At 35.6% G+C, this 21312-nt stretch overlaps 1 protein-coding gene across 3 annotated transcripts in view; it reads right to left on the bottom strand.

Moving 5' to 3' along the window:
* The window catches only part of lingo1a (leucine rich repeat and Ig domain containing 1a), a 516838-nt gene that overhangs the window by 354304 nt on the left and 141222 nt on the right, over positions 1 to 21312 (bottom strand). For all 3 annotated transcript variants that reach the window (XM_088641269.1, XM_088641268.1, XM_088641272.1), the window contains exon 2: positions 17647 to 17715. The gene's annotated coding sequence lies outside the window, so the exon portion shown is untranslated. The remainder of the gene's footprint in view (positions 1 to 17646; positions 17716 to 21312) is intronic.

Here is a 21312-nt window from a genome sequence, read left to right as displayed (position 1 = left end):
ATTTTTCCATCACCAAAAAAAAAGGTTCTGTAGGGTGAGTTACAGAACCAAAAGGGATAGCATCTCAGCTCGTCACCAACTTTTGATGTCGTACTACGGTATAAAACTGTAACCCAAGTAGTTTTTCACCGGTTAACCACCGGCTTCTAGTCTCTCCAACTGAACTGGCAAATGGATGGATAGAGGCTAAGGTTCTGGAAGTCTATAATAGATTTCCTATATGAAATACTGCAATAAAGCAAACGGTGACGTGTTGCAAATTTAATTTTTCTACCAGGTCATTTCTCTACAGAACTCATCTAACAGTCGTTTCAGAAAATGCATAACATATTCAAGCAAATTTCTGTGAGAAATAAAGATGTCTTTGAGACATGGTTTGATCCTTGGATATAAAATGAGATGTTTTCTCCTTATTTACATGGAACAGAAGAACAGCAGGTATGAAGTCAAGCTTTTGATTCTAGCCTCCATGGCCCCAACTTACAAATGATCAACACAGACACACAAAATGCAATCTGTGTGAATAGCTTCTGGACTGGTTCATTGCACAAATGGATGCAAGGCATAAGATTATCCAGTAGGTAGCTCTGGGGTATTCCACAATAATTGTGTACACTAACGCCTTTTTCTACATAATTGAGCCCAGCATGCGCTATTTAACCCAATGTGGTAGAAGTCTTTGATTTCCCTCCAGGGGCTGTGAGTCTACACCTTCTAATGTGGCATCCTTTAGAAAGAGGAAAAGAAGAGTACTTAAAATTGGGCCTTTTTCTTTCTTTCACAAAATGTCAAAGGGAATATTTTACAACATTACTGTATGTATGGCTCTTTCCCTGTATTAGATGCACAGAACTTGTTAGCACAACATTTGGGCATAATATTTTATTAATCACAAATGAATCTTTTATTAGAAATAAAAGCAAGTGCACTTAATTGTTTAGAAAATATTATTAAACATGATCAAGTTAGGTTTAGGGATCCAGCTCAATTTTCAACAACATTGTCAACAACAAGCCCAAAGGAAATGTATCTGAAATAAACACGTCTTTCACATATTTTAAAGAAATCAAACAAAATCACAGAAAATGTGAACTAAAAGTAGAGATCAAAGAGCGACAATATAATTGCAATTTGCAGGATGGCTCACAGTTAAAATGGAAACATTACAAGTTGGTATCAGGTATGAGCTCCCTGAGCATGGATACAGTGCTGATGCAAAAGCCTGATAAGTCTTGGGAAAGACTGTTGTGGGATGTTACCTCTAACACCACTTCCTGTACACATGCCGCTGATGAAGATTGGCCGGTTGTGGCTGTCTCCAGTTAAGGGCATCAGTAAGTTAGCCCATCCTATCGGACATGGGTCAGGAGAAATAGGTAGCCATAACAAGCCTTAACAGATTTTCTTCAATCTGTGCAATTGCGGTTCCAGCACTGCGGTCTTGTATTGCTACAGTATACGAGAAAACCAACACTTTCAGACTGGCTTGCAGCAACAGAAAAAATATTTTCTAATCCTTACAATACATGTACTGTACAGATGGATTGTTATTGAACACAACCCATGAAAATGCAGCAAAATTAATTTTATGGAATCATCATAACTATGATTACTTGTGTAGCTACTACTAATACTTTAGAGGAAAAACAAGTACTAAAGGCCATGATCCTTAAACATTGCGAGTTTGTGTTATGAAGGAATTCTACAATCCAGCAGTAGATATAACAATCACAATTTTATAAACTGTTGAGAATATACAGCCTGTAATAGCTGCGTGTCTGCTCTTTTTCTTTAGGTATATCACTATATCTGAGAGACAATTCAATTAAGTCCTTGGCACTGACTCTTTTTGTATAATGAGCAATATAACTTGCCAAAAGAATGATCTAAAGCACAATAAATATTAAATGAGTTACTCTTGCTGTTGGTTACCAATTATTTATCAAGAACTAGAACAGGAGCCATCATTATTAAGAACACAAGAAATGTTCTAAATAATAGGAAGCCATGCTGCCCATCAAGCTCTTTTGGCTGCTGATAGATAATTGCCTAAGTGTCTCTTCCAGCCGTTTCTAGAAATCTGCCAAGTAGTTAGGGTTTTCTTTTAACATCTCATCTGAAGGATTGCACTTCCAGTCACCATACTGTAATGGGGGAAATTATTGTCCAGAAGGAAATGTCACAGTATACCTACTGGTCTGGCAACTCCACTTAAAGCAGCAGCCTGAGTTTCCTCAGTACTGCCAGCTGACAGCCTTGCTTTGCTTCTGAGGTCTGACAATATTAGGCTACAAGGTGGTCGTGCTCCTAACAATATTCTAACCATAAGTAAAGATAGGGTAAATTTTCGTTACTGAAAACAAAAGAAGAAAGAACTGTTCGCTAATTTACCTGATTGTTTTACCCCATATGATTTATGGTTATGTTTAACCAGGCATTATTGCATGGTTATGTATTCAGGTTTCCCTGGGGCTTGTCAGAAAAGGAAGTAGGAATGCAAGCTTTAAAGCATTAATAATTAATAAGCACACAACATGTTATTGAGCTAAAAAGTTCCAAGCTTGAAGGAAGAGTGCCACATACAGTACTCGTCCATTTATAGTGGTAAACGTTTTTCTACTGTAGATCTCCTACCTCAGCTCTTACTAGCCCCAATCTTACAGTACATAACGTTTAAGTTACATGAGATCAATTTAGAAGTGAGGCTACTGTTTCAGTGTTAATCCAGTGACAAATTCCATTTAATTGATTTTGTCAGTATCTTTGAGAATCCAATCATAGATCTCCTTATAGCCCTATGTATGAAAGACTAAAAATACTCACTTCCTTAATCCATTCAAAACAGGTTGTTCATACAGTATAAGCTAGGGAATACATCTGTTTTAACTCCTCTAGACCAGCAATTTATTTTTGGAACATGGTGACCACAATTTGTGCACACTATTTTAAATGGTGTGCATTGCGCAATATTAACTAACATGGCCATTACATTTTACACTTTTAATTCAGCAGCTTAATACTGCTTTCCTTTATCCTTATTTCCCCGTATGGTAAAATAGAAAAATAATATTTCCAAATAAACATTTGAGTTTTTTTCTGAAGATAAAACTTTGAAGATAATTTATTCTAATTCAGTGTTTCCCATTTAATATTTAGTCTAGTTTTGTCTGTAATGTTCTGCATTTGTCCGCTTCTCTACATCTACAATACCACTTTTGAATTTGGTCTAAATCTTTTTGAATTTGCCTTGTAGTTACAAAAATGTTTTATAATCTTAAAATCTGCCAAAATCTGTGATACTCCACTAATTACATGACCACAATTTGAGCACTTACTCCTTACCAGTCCTGTCCATTAATTAGTTATCAGTTCAAAATCACACATTACTTCAATATCTACTGTCCTTGCAACATAAATAATTTTTATAAATACATTTACCATAATGTATGAACCTTCAATGTGAGTTAGATGTTGACTCTAAAGCTAACCTAATAAAGGACTTGCTTTACCACAAAACTAACCAAAAGGACTGGTCTCCTGAGACTAGACTGGTCTAGACGAAGCTAGACACGTTCCCAACTTGTTTCTTTATAAAGAAAACCTAATGAAAACTCTTTCAATCATCTCTTACAACCTTGTGAATGTATGCACTTATTGTCTGTCTAGAGCATCCCTAAATCCTCTCTCTGGTGGCCTAAACGGCTGCTCTGTTATACATAAATTTAACATGAAGGACCCAAGTTATCAATTAGAAGATCATTTTTATTCCTTCTGCTCTCAGTGTGCCTGCTTATCTCAAAGATGTCTCTGGCAACCTGTTGAATGAACGCCAAATGGACAACATATTATAATCTGTGGGCTTGATTGATCTTTTCAAAATACACTATGGGAAATTATTATGTGCAATGTAGAGACCATGCAAAGCACTGAATAGAATCATTGTTATCTTGGGACAAGAAAGAAACTCTTATAAAAATAAGCCATAGAAAAAGTGATCTATTATTGACTATTCCAAAGGAAATGGTATCTTGTATATACAGTAGCATATTAAATGGCTTTGTCTAAGAAGTCAGAGCAATAAAAACTGACTGTTACAGTTAAATAAGTTATACTGTATATTGTGGCTTGACTGAGAGTTTTATCTGCTGCTCCCTACGATAAGATTGCCTTACTAATGATCCTTTAATTTTATTTGTTTATTTTGCCCCATGAGCAAAACTGAGCCTTGAAAAAAAAAAATGGGCCTCTTACATTTAGACTTCTGTACTACACTGGCAATGCAACCATGCTATAAAAAATCCCATTTGTCTTTCATTTATTTAAAGTGAGTATTGGTACAAGCTGTTAATATACCCACACATTTACTCATGTATGAAATTACATGATTTGATATTGTATTTAATGGACTTGAAAGGCAAGGAAACATCCTGATCCAACATGTGGTGCAGTCACTATTAGTTTACTAGAATTACTTACAAACTTAGTATTAGACTATTGCTATAGGCATTCTGAAAAAGAAGACCAACTGATCCATACCCTGAGAAGTGTTCAGATAGTGAAAAAAGGATTACACATTAAAGCAGAATGCAATGATGTGAATTAAACAACTATAGAAGGGGCTCTGAAAAATGTAACTTTGCTGCTCTCGCTAGTACAACTGTTTATGCAAAAGTCCTGTCATACATATTTTATGTTGTTCATATCTTCATACCATTAAATATACAGTAAGAATGAAATGCACACATTTCTCCAAGCCCATAGTTTCTCATTTCAACTCTAACGGCCATGATCACACTGACCTCTGCGTTCTCAAAGAAGGGTTTCTTAACTCCTATTGTAGAAAGACGTTCGAAACCAAAATCATCCAGAAACTATTGTAGGTTCACACCTTCCCCCTTCTTTCAATGACAGACTTGTTTCCTTCTAATCCTCTCTATTCTTTTGCAAGTTTTGACTTCACTCCTCTCTTCTCCTCTCTCGACTTTGCACCACCTGAGTGCCCACTCTGCCTCCCCCCCTGCCTCCTCTACACTCCCGGCTTTGGTTCTCCTATGCTATATAATCTCTACTGACTTCCCTGTCTTTCTCACACCTGAAGAAGGCTCCACAGCTGAAACATTGTGTTTCCTTTATTCACTTTTCAGCATGGAATAAACCTTTACTTGTTCTCTTGAATGAAATGTATACCTACAAATGAAAACATATTCCTATATTACAGTATAAAGATGAAAAATGTTTTTATTTTGTGACAACTATATCCTTATCTCTTCAACAATAAATTTGCTGTATTACAATCTGAAAATATAGTTTTACTAACATGAATAAAACACAAAATCATATATTTTGTATGGAAGTGAAGAACCTACCACTTATACAGAAGTACAATTTTGAATGTCAGTACATCTGTTTTTGTTGAAAACAAATTAGTTAAAAACAAATACTTAAACACAAATACACACAGGAGTTACAAAGTTGCAATGTTAATTTGTAAAAACAAACAAAACTCATTAATTAATTTACAAATCCAGAAACAAAATGTATATTATCATGGATTTATTATTCTTGTTTTCTCCCTTCCATAAAACACTTAACTCAATCAGATAGTCAATACACTGCTAATAAAAGATCTCTCTGCACCATTTCAAGAATGACTTGCAGACTACCTGGGGTTCATGATGAGTACAGCAGTAATAATAAGAGTCTCTGAAAGTCTTTTTTTCACATTTTCAAATTCAGTGCTAATCAATGGTCATTCTACTAAGTCAATTCTTTCCAATCTATTCAGTTGTAGAAATGGCCAATACTTTGACAGCAACAAAGTGCTGATGGTATTGTAAATCCAATCTACCTTTTCCAAGGTTTGGAAAGCAAATATGGAGTAAATTACAATTCTGCATTTTTCAAATCTAAAAGCAACAAAAAACAGCTTGATTTCTGCAGAGTGCACAATACAGAAACACGGTGACAATGACAATTTATAATTCCACCTGGTGTAGTTGACACATTTTCACAGACAAGAAGCCAAAAATATCTTAACATACTGTATTACAATGCCAATATTCATTTATCCATTTGCAACATTCTGCAATGTTTAATAAGTCTAAGATAACCAAAATGTATCCTTACAGTAACTTTTGTAAGAACTTTTCAAAAATATTTTATCTAATATTATTGAGCTGCTGCTCTTTTAAGTTTCTTTTGCTTTATCTAGTGGCATATCAAATTGTAGGATGCTAATATTAACTCTTTATCAACTTACTTCCTAAAGCAAGTGGAAACAAATGTTTAGAACTCAATGTACTGTAAGGGTACTACTTGAGGTCTCCCTGGCATTTCCTCATGATGGAAAATGTACATTTCCTCTCCATTCCCACCTGCTTGATGCTTATTAACAAAAACCTTTTAAAAACAACCATTTTCCCTTATAAAAGAAAAATGGAAGCTTCTTACAATTTGTTTCTCTTGTTAAATACCACAAATCAATGACAATGTAAATCTGCCAAAAATGTGAGAAGCTACAGTATATGAAAGACTTTACATGAGACTGCAAGAGGATCAGCTCATGGAGATTATTGTTGTTTTTCTCACAGCACAATTTACTGGAGTTGGCATTTATATCTGTGAATTACTGCACATTCAAAAGCAAACATTATTATTGTCTGGGAATCTTGTGGAAGGCACAGCACCCATTTGTTATTGACCTTCAGTACCGGGCATTAATGATTATGCATTCTAGCAAATAACCTAATGTAAGAGATCATATTTTAAATTCAAGTATCACTAAGTGAACAGGAGAATAAAACCTTTTAACTGAAAGCACATAGAAATATGTCGTATTCAATAAAATACTTTTACCCTTTAAATAATACCCCATTAGTCATAAATAATGTAAAATACGAAAATACTTATTTAATAAAATGTATCTTGATTAAACACAAATCAGTAGTTACAGATTTGAGAGATACTGTATAATAAGTAATAAACGTTTGCTAAAGAAAGTTAAATTTTGTTCAAGAACGGATGACAAGAGACACTTTAACCAAACAAGTGAACACATACTACTTTACTTTAAGAAAGAAGTTATATAATAACACAAGCAGAATTAAATTATTTAAAAATACACTACATGTTGAACCACAAGTAAATATCATCTTAATTAAAGGAGATGCTTTTTGTAAGTTGTGGGTAATCAATATCAGTGTTTATATTTTGCTGTGTATCAAGATTCATACTAGAGATTAACATGCATACAGTTCTCCTCTACTGTAGCTGTACCAAAACAGATATAGTATTACAAAATAAATCAGAGGGCTGATAATAAGCAACTAAAGATCTATGGTTTGATTCTGTTAGCAGAGATAAACAGGTAAGTCAAATCAAAATAGTAATTCACAACTGCCTAATATTTAGGCTTTGAAGCAGAAGTTTCAGTTATTTTAAGAATTTTTCCCTTCCACTTTTGAAACAGCTTGTGTGTATAAACTGAGCACCCTAGCACCTTTATTTTAAGTACATTTGCTGGGACAGATAAAAAATAAGTTTGTGACAAACATATGACTTCTGCACCAATCAAGATGGCTGACTAATATTCAGGACCTTTTTAAAAAAAACAAATCTTTTTTCAAATGTGTACCTGAAAATGTTAGAATAATATTTACACTTTCACCAGGTTATAAACCATATAAACCACACGTGTGATATATCGCTCAGACTGCTCCTGCTCATAAACTGTCTGACCAATTAGCTCCAAATTATCTAGCTACAAATCTATCTATTACAAGCAGAATAAATATTTGTGAAAAATGTATTCCTGTATAAACAAAGTATGCTGCTTGGTTGACATTTCGTTCTTCATTGTCAATAGGTGCCCTGTAACACAATCTCTTACTGTTTAAAAACAGTTGACCAATTAATTCCAAACATGTTATTTATCTTTCTAGTGAGTTTACCATTAACATATGAGACAGTGTCATTCTTAGATACTGTATATCAACCTAGCCACAGGACCACAATCTTATTTTGACAATTTAAATTGTCTGTTTTAAGAAACAGTTCATTGAAAATTTTCCCCACCAACATACTATAGAGAGTCTATGATTTGCTTGGTCAACTGCTTAGCAAAACATGAGCTCTTATACAAACTACAGATACTTTATCATTCAGTATAGCATACAGCTAAAAAAAGGGAAAGCCAGATTTCTGCATAACCCACAATGGTTGGCTAGCTACTATTTTATTCACAAAATTTCAACCATTATTATCTTGGTAATCTCAACATTGACTGATTTGAAATGTGGTAGGTGTCTTCATGCACGCTTCATCCATGGTGGATCATCAACAGCTTAGTGAAATGCACTCCTTAATGCTAGCTGCTCTTCTTCAACAACTGTTTGGCAAATTAATTTAAGCCTTGGTATGCAATATTCTAGAGACAATGCAATTAGAATGTGATGAAACATTATTCTTGTTTGACCCAGGAATGGGGTTCTGGACTAAACCAAGAAAGCTTATTAAAATGTGAATTGCCAAACATTCCATTCAGGACTGATATTATCAGCTTCAACCTGAACAAAGACACGTTTTTTAAAAGCTTTGCATCTGTGACAATTTCACAGGTCCAAATTACTTTTTAAAGAGAACTAGAAAGAAAATATATTGCTTTTAACAGCAAAGTATCCATATTTCTAGATATTCATTTATACATATTAACTGATGTCAACTATTAAATTAAGATGGTTATTTTAACTCTTCAATTGTTATTAATGCTGACGTCTTCTAATAATCTTGCGTATTCAAATTTGAATAGACAGCCATATAAAAATGCTCTGACTCCCTACAAATTATGCTATTACACTAATGAAGAATTATTCAAATTCTGATCTTAATCAATGATTCATAGTACTGGAACAATTATCATGTTTCCATTTAAACTAAAATCAACTAAAACCTGAATGGTACATATTATTTTCTAGAAAAAGAAACTTTGCCTATAAAATACAGATATTTTTTATTGTTTTGTTGGCTTGCCTCCTATTCTAAATTCTATATCATGGTGATTTCGTACAGATAGGAGATTAAGTGAGTAGGTTATTAAATATACAGGTTAAATGACTCAACAGCAAAGCCTATATTGTTTAACAGCACACTTAATATCATACTTCTAAGAGATACAGGGGTCAAGTTAGAAACGCCCTTATGCCTAGACTTTTATAAATACTGTACTCTGCTCACAGCTGGCATTATAACTAGGGGAGGGCAGCTTGTGTTTAAAAGAGGGGTTGGGGAAGGTTAAGGCAGAACTCTCTGGTGTTTGATGAATGAGCCAGTGTGACTATAGCTGTACTAAACTGCTTTCCTCCTCAGCTGTGGTGACAATGTGATTAATATTCGCCTGGCATTAAGCTAATTTATCATGGCCACGTGGTGGGCCCAGGGGAGAAATGGCTTTCACGTGGAGAATGAGTATGAGAAAAATCTGAGACCACAATTCAGAGCAGTCTGTACCTGTTGACATATACCCACATCTGCCCCTCAGCACACCCCCCCCCCACACAGACACACACTCACCTCCTGTCACATTTCTTCTTCTGTCTAGCTTTCTCTCATTGTTCAGGATATCCTTGTGTTTAGGAATAAGGCTACTAATTTCATTCAGAAAGGAATGGAAATCAGAGATCACAATAACCATCCAAAAGTAGCTCTTGAATGCACGGTTTTGTTGATTTTAACTTAATACAGTATAACAGGAGAATTGTATTCCATTCAAAGGATAATGTTTGGAAAGGGCATATTTCCAGGCCTAAGGGATTAGATGTTTAAACCAATTTATCTAAATATCATACAGCAACAGCCCCTAGGTCTTAATTAGCATATAAAATTTTTAATTTACAAAGAAAACATTAGAGTCCTATAATTTCATTTGAAGGAGGATAGTGTGCAAAAAAAATACTTAAAATTAATCTGCCTGTCAAAAAATCATCACACTGACAGAGTAGTCTATTAACCTGCATTGTTCAGCAGTAGAAATTGAAAGCAGTGTAGACTGTGAGTTAGAGATGACGACAATGAGAAAGATGTTTATAGCTGCTGCAGGTTGAAGTGCTGGAATGTTTTGAAATAAAACTGCATTGAGATACATTGATAGTTAATCTCTTGGTTTCCATGTTTCTCAAGAAATGCAATGCAAATAAAATACAGTAACATAAAAAATGTGTCCTTCCATGCTTTACAGACATACAACAACTACTGTATAAAAACACAATTCTTCCATTAGCAGTGCAACAGAATTGTAAACTGTGGCTCAAATGATATATTTGAATTTCTCAAACCAAATTCACAATAGTTATGTCTCTTTGGGAACAATAGAATCCCAATTATCCATCTATTTAACTATAAACAAAATGATACACACCTCTGAATTGAATTGCAAAAGTAACTTCTGTAAATGTAATCCCCACAAACTGTACCTATGAACAAGAGATTTCTGAACCTTCTCTCAGGGTGCTTTACACAGTATAACAAACTGTATTAAAGCAGCGAAGTCCATACTTGAGCCTAGAGGTTTATGAGGCCATAGATTCACCTAGCTTTTGAAGCATTATTTAAGTGAGATGTTAGTCCATTGCAAGGTTACTTCCAGTAATGTTCATGGCCCTTGTTCATGTAACATAAAGTGCCTTGGCTCATCTCCCCAGTACACATGTTGCTATTTTTCCCCTGACCAAGGTTCTTAACTCCAATTGCTCTAGTTTACTTTGTTGTTTAAAAGGGAACCAGCACTGAACTACTAAAACCTGAACACCCTTTTCATTTTTTTGGATTTTATGTAAATCACCCATCCTGGAAGAATCAGCTCTTTCTTAAGACCTACCTGGATATTTTACTCATAACTTATTACCGGCATTGATCCTAAATATATACTGTAGCACCACATCCTGATGCTACAAGAATCCACCCCAGCCTCTCTCTTTCCTGTTTTGCACGTTTCTATGACCTTTAAAAAATCTGGAATGTGATTGCAAGTTTGAAGGGGGAAGGGGGAGGGGTCAATTTGAATTTCAGCCATTAAGCTGTAAGCCCAGAAAAATGATCCTCTTGTGTAATCATTTTCTCAGCTCCTCTTCAAGTGGGTTTGCTTTGCTACAGTCACTGATTGGTGCTAGTGCAGAATTAATGCAGTGTGTGTGTGTCTTTTTCAATAGGACAATCCTTTTCTGTGGAAGGACCGTGAAGATTTTCCACACGTACCTACTGAGCCCCCTGTGTTCTGCTGATAAGAATGCCGAAAGAGTTTAGCAAATGAAGCCAGGATGCCATTTGTTTGGGGAGCTAAATTGCAGGATCATCATCATTAGGAATCGTGAGAAATATATGAAGAAAAAAACTGAACATAACAAAAACACACTAAGGATTATTTTACATGCAGGAAAAAGGGACAACACAATTCCATGCATATTTTATTCATGCCATGGTTTCAAATACTGTCCTGGCACTTTTTTTTCTAATTTTCGTGTTGAATAGTTGGAATAGGTACTGTAAATGTTCATGTTTCCCAATGGCAAAAAGAAACACGTTTTAAATAACTTTTAGCAGTATCATAATCCCTTCGAGATTTGCTTGAAAAACTTAATTTGTTCTTTACCCCAAGGTTATTCTTACTGTCCCTCAAATACTAAATATTACCCATATCTCTCTTTTGTAATCTGCATTTATTAGACATACAGTAAAGTATGATAGATAGACCTAATTCTGTTGTAGAGTCTTCTCCTGGTGGCTTAGCCCTCATCACAAAAACTAACTCTGTTAATGTGTTACATGCATGAAATTAATGTGGATGCAATTTCAGTGGAAACAGCAGATGGTGTTAGTTCTATTTTGTAAAAAAAAACGTATGTGGAAATTAACAAGGAAAATAAGATGTTTTAAATCTTATGTATGTAAGATGTATACAAGTAAAGCTAGTCTTGATCTGTAGCACCAAGGCTTTTATGCTTGCTTCATGTCCAAGTAAATATCATACAGTAAGTGTGTATTTACCTGTACATATAAACATGTATATATCAAAAAAGTTTTTATTTTCATAATACACTGTAGCTCATGTAATGAAGCTTAGAGGATCTCGGTGAGTGAACGTGTTTTGAAATATCTTTTATTGCTACACAAAATCTCCACCGCTGCTAGGAATGAGCTCAGGAGAAATGAGTTGACAAGAATCACACAAAGTCCATACATTTCATTACAGGTATGTTGCTTCTCTCCATTTTTTTGTAAACAGCCTGCAACTTCTATAACTTTATATACATGTAAAAATGTCCCTTAACTAAGTTATTTTCTGTCATTAAGAAAGAAATGTTTAAATTAATCTAAAAAAACTGAAATAACATTTGAGTACTTGTCTAAAAATATTTAAAGGCCACAAAAGGGAATAAATCAAGGGTCTCAAACTTAATTTCTGGAATATCTAGCTTCTTCTGGTTGTTGTTTCAACCTGATTTTTAACTAATTAATGTAATTATTTTCTTAGAAATACATATAGGATTTAAGTTACTGTTCTTTATACAAAACTTTTACTTTATCAAAGGTGCAGTTCTCTGCAAAACACCTTGGATACGATGTTAGAAGTTACTATTGTGCAGTCAGTTAAATAATTAGCTACACTATGTTCAAAGTAAGCTTTATATCTGGTCTAATTATTTTTGGATTGATGGATATCTCAAAGAAGTGAGATCAGTTAACTATGCAAATATGACAAACCACTTTAGTATAACTGGAGGTAGGTTGCTTTTTATGGTACTGTAAATAACAATTTGCTTTTAAAAAACAGACCAGATTAAATTAAATACAAATGTTTAGGATCTAACACTAAATGCTTTGACAGCAGCAATTGTTTTCTTTAAAAAATTGGTTGGAATATGTACAATTTATTGTAGTATAATGACTAATTATGTAATGTAATAATGTATTACATAAACCGTAAAATAAAGCCTATTCCATTAGCAAAAATGCAAGACCTTCAAGAGGAGATCAGATAAGAAACATTTTCTAAAGTAGCAAAAATGATTAAATCAAGCCTTGTGGGAATCAAAGTATGATGGAAATACTACAAAAATACACATAGTATTGCATATATTCTGCCAAAATCTATGAAGTAAACTTTTTAATATTTAATTTAGTGGCAGTAATATACAGAGGATACTTAATTTGAAGATTTCTTATTTGCAATCGTACAATAACTAATACTTGAATGAAACCCCATTTTAAGAGTTTTTGGACATAAAAAGTGAAATATTAAATATGCAATAATAAAGAAAAATAAATCTGATTGTTTTTATAAAAAATAAACCACTGAGATCCAGTTTAGCCTGAAGAGTTATATCCATAGATGAACTGACATACCTCTTCAATAACCATTACTGCTAAACGTTCTATTTAACAAATAAGATGTTAATTAGGCATTTGATAGAAACATGAAACTGGGTCTTCTTTTATGTACATCCAATTTTAAAAAGCTGCTAGATGCATTACATTTTTGCTACCATAATAATGCCCTTTATGTGTTTCTCCTTTTTAGGTTTCATAACTACCTCAGAAACTACTGTATATCTTTGGGGGAGGAATCAAAGAATGAAACAAGAAAGTGACAGTAATTGGTGTGTGTCTCTGAAGATATATTTTATATCAGTTTTTCTTATAGCTTATTTCCTTACATGCCAACAGTACTTTGCAATAGAGCTAACTAGGGAAAGACATTTCTTTAACATAAAAAGAATGTAATTAAACACACAATTAAAAAAATCAAGGTAGGGAGGGTACTGTAATGGTTCAATCTATAACATTCAATTTAAAATAGGGATACTGAACATTGAGTAACATAAGGGCTAGGAATAAATATTGTAAGTTCTATACAGAATAATCTATTAATAGATTTTTTTTTTCTTGCATGCAATTTCAAACAGATGGATCATAACCTACAATTCAAACTGAAGTATGTTGTAAACAGTATGTTGTATTAGACATGCAATGTTGAACAATGACATCAGGAATAGTGTTTCCTTCCATGGGCATCATACACCACATGATGAACATTAAAATGAAGACACCTTTTATAAACTTCTTAAAGCTTGTAGATTACATATTTGCATTTTCCTTTCTTCTATGCTCTTAGATATATGTCTGTGGAGGGATATTATTTACATAATCGCTCAGTTTGTAATTGTTTTATTCCCAAACAAATCCATCCATCTTCTAAATACTTTATCCAACTGAGGGTTGTGGGGAAGCTGGAGCCTATTCTAGCAAGTGATGGACAATGGGCGAGATACATCCTGTACAGGATGCCAATCCATTGCAGGCACACATTGACACAGAAACAGTCACGCACACGCTCAAATCAGAGCCACTTTCCCCTGATGCATGTCACGTTCCACATCCCTCCTCTAGAGGGCGCTCCTATTCTTTTCTGTTATCGATTAGGTTCTATTATTTCCCGGTGTGTCTCGCTTGTATTTTGGTTTTAAAGCTTAGCGTCATCACAGTTCCTGGCTCAGCTTTGGAAGACGGCCCGCCTACCACCAGGCTTGGAGGAAGCCTGAGGGCATAGGCCTTCATCCCTTTTCGTGGATTTTATTTGTCTTCGTCTTGGACGGATCTCCTGGCTCTTGGATAACGGACTGCGCCCTGACTACCACTTTTGGACTTCCCTGGATTTGGTTGCCTTGGCATTTTTCCCGTGCATCAGATCGCTACAGTCACTGTCCCCTGTCTGCCAACCCATCCTAACCCTGCTGTTTCTTCCCCTGATGTCCTTCTCCAGACAATTCCGGATTATACGGTCACGCATAGTGTCTTTATTATACCCTTCACGGGAGTCTGACCCGGCTCCCGCGACAATTCCAATTCCCATACCTACTTATGTACAGTATAGAATATCAGTGCTGAATGTCTTTGGACTATGAGAGGAAACAGGAGTGCTTGACAAAAACACACACAGACATGGGCAGAGTATACAAACTCAACGCAGATAGCACCCCAGGTCCAGTGCTGAGCCCAGAGCTCCAGCACTGCGAGGTAACAATGCTAACCACTGTACCAACGTGCCACCCCCTATCTGACCCAACAGGGCCAAAATTGTGATTTAATTTTGCTAAGTTTTTAATCCACAATAAAGACTACTTAAAGACTACTTTAAATATGCAGATGGTTTATTTGTGATTAGCTCCCTTAAGTAGTGTTCCTGAACTTTTCTCACCACACTTTTTTCTGTCTTTTTGCATTTGATCCCTTTTTTGTTTTCTATCCAAAACTATTTGAGAGCATAACATTTTTTAATTCTTTTATATAGGAAATACCTCAGGCCTGTTTGAGAAGACATTGTATTACACCAGCCATACAGATACATGTTCCACAAAGAAAGACAAAAATACAATCATCTAAAACCAAAGTTAATTTGATGCCTTGATTCAACAGAGTGTGCAATATCCGTTGAGTTTCATATGTTTCCTATAGAAATCAATATGAAAACATTTCAAACAACTGGCCTCGCTTCATATTTTTTTCTTCACCTCCAAGTCAAATAGCGATATTGCTTTTCTGACGAAGAACAAGAAGCTTCTTGAGTTTAGTTCATTCCACTGTATTTCACTCCCTAATGCTATTCAGAAGCTTTTGACCAAAATCAGCCTTTTTATAACTTCAAATACGCGTTTAACATGGCAACCACTACAATTATTTTATGTTTAGTTCAGTTTTCTTGAATTATTGTATACTGTATAACTATAAAACAATTTGTTTGAATATGTACAGTATAGCAGTTACAAATGATATATTTTACTTACTTTCTGCATTATGTCTTGCAAAGTTTATTTTGTTTACAGGTGTATACATAGATCTTTATAATGTAGAAACATAATTGTATTTAAAGAGATTTTTATTAAGTAAGCTGACATAGATAATGCCTTGGTAAAAAAAAACCAAATAAAATACAGTGCCTTCTTATTGTGTTTGTATTGCAAGTGTACATGTGCAGCCAAAGTGTGGCCATTCATTTTTTTATTTCGTGTTAATAACATTCACGCAAAAACTACAATAGAATGTTACTCTTCTAGGAAATCCGGGGCGCAGGACAAAATTTAAAAAACAGGGAATTCATCCAAGACAGAATGATTAAAAACAGGAACAGTAACATGGAACAAGGAGATTAAAAACGGAGTGACGAGGCCAGGCACTCAGAGCCCTGGACTCTGCTTAGTCAGGACGCCATTAGGAAGCCTACTGTATGCCTTCAAGCCGCGGACGTACAGTAGGGCAACTTGATGCTAGGCAGGCCTCTGGGCGTCCGTCTTCCAATGCAGAATGCAGGGATGACAATCGTGACAATATCATTTCCTTCTTAAAGCTTCACAGTTGTCTGTCACTCTCATGGGGACTTGACACTGGTTAATGTTATAAGCTGATAAATTGAACACTGATATAACGCCACACAAGTTTATGATTCCCACTTCACTTCTTTATACACACAACAGTAGTGTAACCTTGAAATGATATTATGCTATTGTCATTTGGCATAATATCTTTTCTGGCATTTTGCTTCTGATAGGAAATCTGATTTTGTATAAGCAGAGTTATCCCCCAGTGAAATATACTTGATTGGTGTTGTTTTCTAATTTATTCTATTTAAATCAAGACTTTTGTTAACTCACCAGGAAATTATTTTTGAAGGCAGAAAACAGTCATCTTCCAGTTGGGATCAGCTGTTACCTATTTAGAATTACTTCTGTAATTGCAATGGAAATGTGTTAACTTATTAGTTAAAACTAAATTGAAAATCATCTTCAGCACTGAAGACACCACCTGTCTTGTGACTCAAGGGACAATAAGAAAATGTAACAGCCAACTGAAATTCATTAAGAACGTCCAGAATGTTTCTCCTTGACTTAAATGATATACAGTACTGCCTATTGTTTAATGCCTGAGACTGACTTAATATCCATGAAACAACTGTATCAAAAGCATCACTATTTGAAGACCGCATAGAATGTAGTGATTTCTGGGGTGGAAAAGCAGGTGGGGAGGCTCTTATCAAAAAGCTGGACAGGAAAACAGATTCATAGCAGATAGTATGCTGCTTGGTCTATAAGGCAGTTATGCTTGCACAGAAATAATTATTAACGACAACGCAGAAAACAAAATCAAAATCCTTACTCTCAGATAGTTGACACTCTTTTTTATTTTTAGGTTTGCCAGCTGTCATGATTGCAATATGTACAGTAATTTATTGATTAGATTTGCACCCCGATGCCCCACATAACCAATATAATTTGTTTAAGAGATGTTAATACATAAAAACTAGATATTAAAATCTGACATATCATATCATGAATACATTACCTTATAATGTACCTGAATTAAATATTTTCTATGACTTCTTTAATGTTCTACACTGACAACACAAGCCATTTTGAACCAGCAATTTAATGAATATTCTAGCTTCTTTAATTTGAAAAACAGAATTTTAAAAAATGTTTCAGAAATGGTGACACAGGGTTAACTTATATCATGAGTGTCTGAGTCAGTACTGGTAATCAATGTTTGGTAATCAATGTTTGGTTAACTGTTCTGCTTTTTTGTAAAACAATATACTTAACCTACCTCTCTGAGTTCAGTGCCAGTGATAAAAAGAAACAGCAACAGTATCCAGGATATTAATTTTTTCTGTAGCTGTAAAGAAATCAGAAGACAAGCAATTACTTATCATTCGGTGATGAAAACTTCTTCAGGGGTTTATTTTACTTACATTACAGAGGAATTACATAGAGGTACATATTTTTATCAAAGCAGTCACTGGGTCAGCAATTATTAGAAAAAAGGGGATCATTAACCTTGCCTTAGTGCTACCTTGAACAAGCAAGGGAAAATATACAGCAAATCCATAGTGAACAGATGTTCTGTGGCTCTTAAAAGACTATTCAAGCTGTGTTTCAGCTTCTAGGGTAGGTCTACTTGTATTTTCCCCAATGTATAACATCCCAAGACATCTTCTTATATAGCAATCATCTACAGGTATAACAAAGTCTATACACTTAGTGTTTCAGGATTATTTTTGTTTTCGGCTGTAGAGTTTCCTTTAACTATGTGTCTTTTTTATTTTTCACAGCGGAATTAACCTCTATTTGTTCTTTTGCAGCTTGTACATTGATGCGGCTCCCCCATTCTATCCTCATAAAGATTAATAGACTCTTTTAAAAATCCTCCCACCTCCCACAATCACTGCTGCAAGAGGGTGATACTTCTGCCTTAGCTACATTTATGAAAAGCTTTGATTGAAAATACTATGATCAGGTTTAACACTTCTTTAGCTATTTCCATTAGGAAATGCCCCCTGTTACATGCAGAGCTGCATTCACTGCTGTTGTCTGAGTAATCCTGTATTGATTCTGCTAGATGTTCACAGATGCCCATGGTGATCATGGGCATCCGTGTACATCTAGAAGAATCAATGCTGGAACATTTTGCACCTGTATTTGCTGTAAGAGATGGACTGGACTCCTATAAGTGTATTGTGTAATATTTGTGAAAGGGTGGTATATACAGTAGCCATTCATTTCCAGTAACTCCTTAGTCCAATCACAGGCACATGGTGAGCCAGAGTCTAACATGGTGGACAATAGGCACAGGGCAACATACAGAATGGAAGGGAGACAGTCCATCAAATGCACATCCATCCATTTTCTAACCACTTCACGCAATTCACAGTCACAGGAGAGCACCCAAAAGAAACTCATGTGAACATGAGGGGAACATAAAATCCCCAAGCAGACAGCACCCTAGGTCCGGAAATGGACCCAGGACCCTTGTGCTGCAGCAATGCTACCCACTGTGCCACTATGCCACTCTCAAATACAGGTATGGGGAATAACTTAAGGGTGCTAATTAATTAAAATTGTCTTTGATCATTGCTACAGTAGGAATCCATATCATTTGGAGAAAAACACTAAGGCACAAGAAAAATATATAAGTGTTTCTTTGACTGTTAATATTGTCATATGTGCTTTTTGAGAACCTTTGATCAACAGACCTCTTTGTGTACAGATGTTTACATTTTGACCAACAAAACTTATTAGTATGAGATCTTTGTGCATGATATATAGATTAATGCAGTCTGGGGGGAAGAAAGGGAGGTACTGGCTGCATGAATGTAAGAATGGAAGTACAGTATATGCCTGCAAAATGTGCATACATTTGGGAGATGACTTGCCAGAGAGCTCCAATTCATTGCTATGTTTCACTATGTGTCAGTCTGCGCCTGTATCACTCTGAGTGAAGCTCTGGGATTAAAGGCAGATATTGTTGTTAAATAATGTGTTGTCCCCTCTGTGGAATACTGTTTTCTTACATCACACTTAATTGAAGTGCAAATTATTTTTGTAACAATGGTCTCCATAGGTTTTCTCATCATGTTAATAAAAAATGGGGCTAAAATGTTTTTGTCCTTGTTTCAGTAGCTCCACGTATTTTAAGGTGAGGAGAAATAAGCAGTAATGAGACATGAAATAAAAAAATAACGCAAGGAAAACGTTTGAGGTGTTCTGGAGATAGATGGCTGACGATTATAATGTCTTCCACAGGATTTTGTATTAAGTTGCTACTGTTCTACTGGCATGGGCCTTGAGTTTGAGTGCAGCAGCTCACTGCAGCAGAAAGTTATCCTTAGTTATTGTGGGGCTATAGAGAATAACCAGCCACTGTGTTAATCATTGCATGTATGATACTTCATTGAAAGAGACTGGCTTCTGGGGGGTGCTGTTACAAATAAACCACACTGCCTATGACTGAGACACTAGATCAAACATAGTGAAGCTTTAATGCTATTCTCAAATTATTAGGTTTGTAATCCTGCCAGGGGCCCAGTCATAACAAGGGATATCTCACCCAACAGAACATATATATTGTACCAACATTTGCAAGGAGCTACATTTGCAGCAACTCTCAAAGGAGCACTGTGAAGCCTACAATACTAGTGTCACTCCCAAACTGGCAGCGGTTTGCAGCCCACTGTTTTCCGGGAGACCGTGGTATTCTCACAAGTGATCTTGGTCACCATGTGGCTCTGGAGCCAGTCAGGATTCCTTTCAGTCTGCCCTTCCCCTGCCAATAAGGCACCTAATCATCCAATTAATACATATCTAATTCTCTATTTAATCCCAAAAGGCCACTGAGTAAGTGCTCTGTTATTGAGCTACCAGAGGAAGTACAGTACAGCTCTCTGCACATATCCCACTGGATGTATTAGCAACTAGACTAGGATTGTTAATCCCAGATCCTGCTGTCCTGAACTTCAGTCCACATCAGTCTGTTACCAGTCAGCCTCCCATCTTCTCATCATGCTCTCATTTGCCTCCAGCGAGCTCCCACCCCTCCTCCTTCGGGTTCTCCCAGAAACCCCTGAAGCTCCCCAAGCCCTAGCACTTGGGTTGTAACCTGCAACAACTGCTGCTCTCTCCTGTGCACAGCTTTGCCATAACAACTAGTTTTTACATGCTTTCAGTGACAAACCTACACTCACAAATACAGTAACTTCCATCTTTATGTCCCCAATACAAAATTCTGTAGCAATGGCACAGTTTATTTCAAGCAATCTAGTGTAAATCATGTGTTGTCAAAACATATAATTAGCAATGGTCATTATCTCAAGACTCTGGTGTGCCTGGAAAATGAAAGCTGAGCCCCATCCGGTAATCTTTAAAATGCAGGCATTGCTTCATCTGCACCAGGAGCAGGCAGATTGGCGCACACCTGCTAATGCAGAACTGCCATGTCCTACAACAGGAGCTTTTTCATTTCCTTCAAAACCCGGTAGCTCTTAACAAAGAAAATGTCACTACATTTGATTGCATTGTGACCTTCTTCACATAGACTGACCTTGTCTTTTCTCTTTCTCAAAGGTGAGGAATTAACAGTGCAATGGAATTGCAAAGCACCATATCTATACTTAAAGGTGAAGGACAGGGTGCTGAAAAAAGTTTTAAAAAAACCTTCAACGCCTTCAGCGTGCCAATCCGCAGGGCTAAGTGCACACAAGACACCAGAAGCTGATGAATTCATTTTCTTTTTTTCTGCCTCTCAGCATTTAGGAAATCTTTTCCTATTTTGCACAAATCCCAATTCTCACTACATGTTAATTAAAAAGGAAAAGAGAAAAAACATTTAAATCAAAGTCATAGGAGTAATATAATCATATTCTGAACACTTCTCCTTCAATCCTGATATATCAGATAAATCTACAACCTTTTGCTGATGATGCTGACCTTTTAAAAA

Source organism: Lepisosteus platostomus, chromosome 7 (genome assembly GCF_059453375.1).
Source record: "Lepisosteus platostomus isolate fLepPlt1 chromosome 7, fLepPlt1.hap1, whole genome shotgun sequence".
In the NCBI taxonomy this organism is placed as follows: Eukaryota; Metazoa; Chordata; class Actinopteri; order Semionotiformes; family Lepisosteidae; genus Lepisosteus; species Lepisosteus platostomus.
The sequence above is the reverse complement of the archived record's forward strand: the minus strand, read 5'-3'. Positions and strand labels throughout refer to the sequence as shown.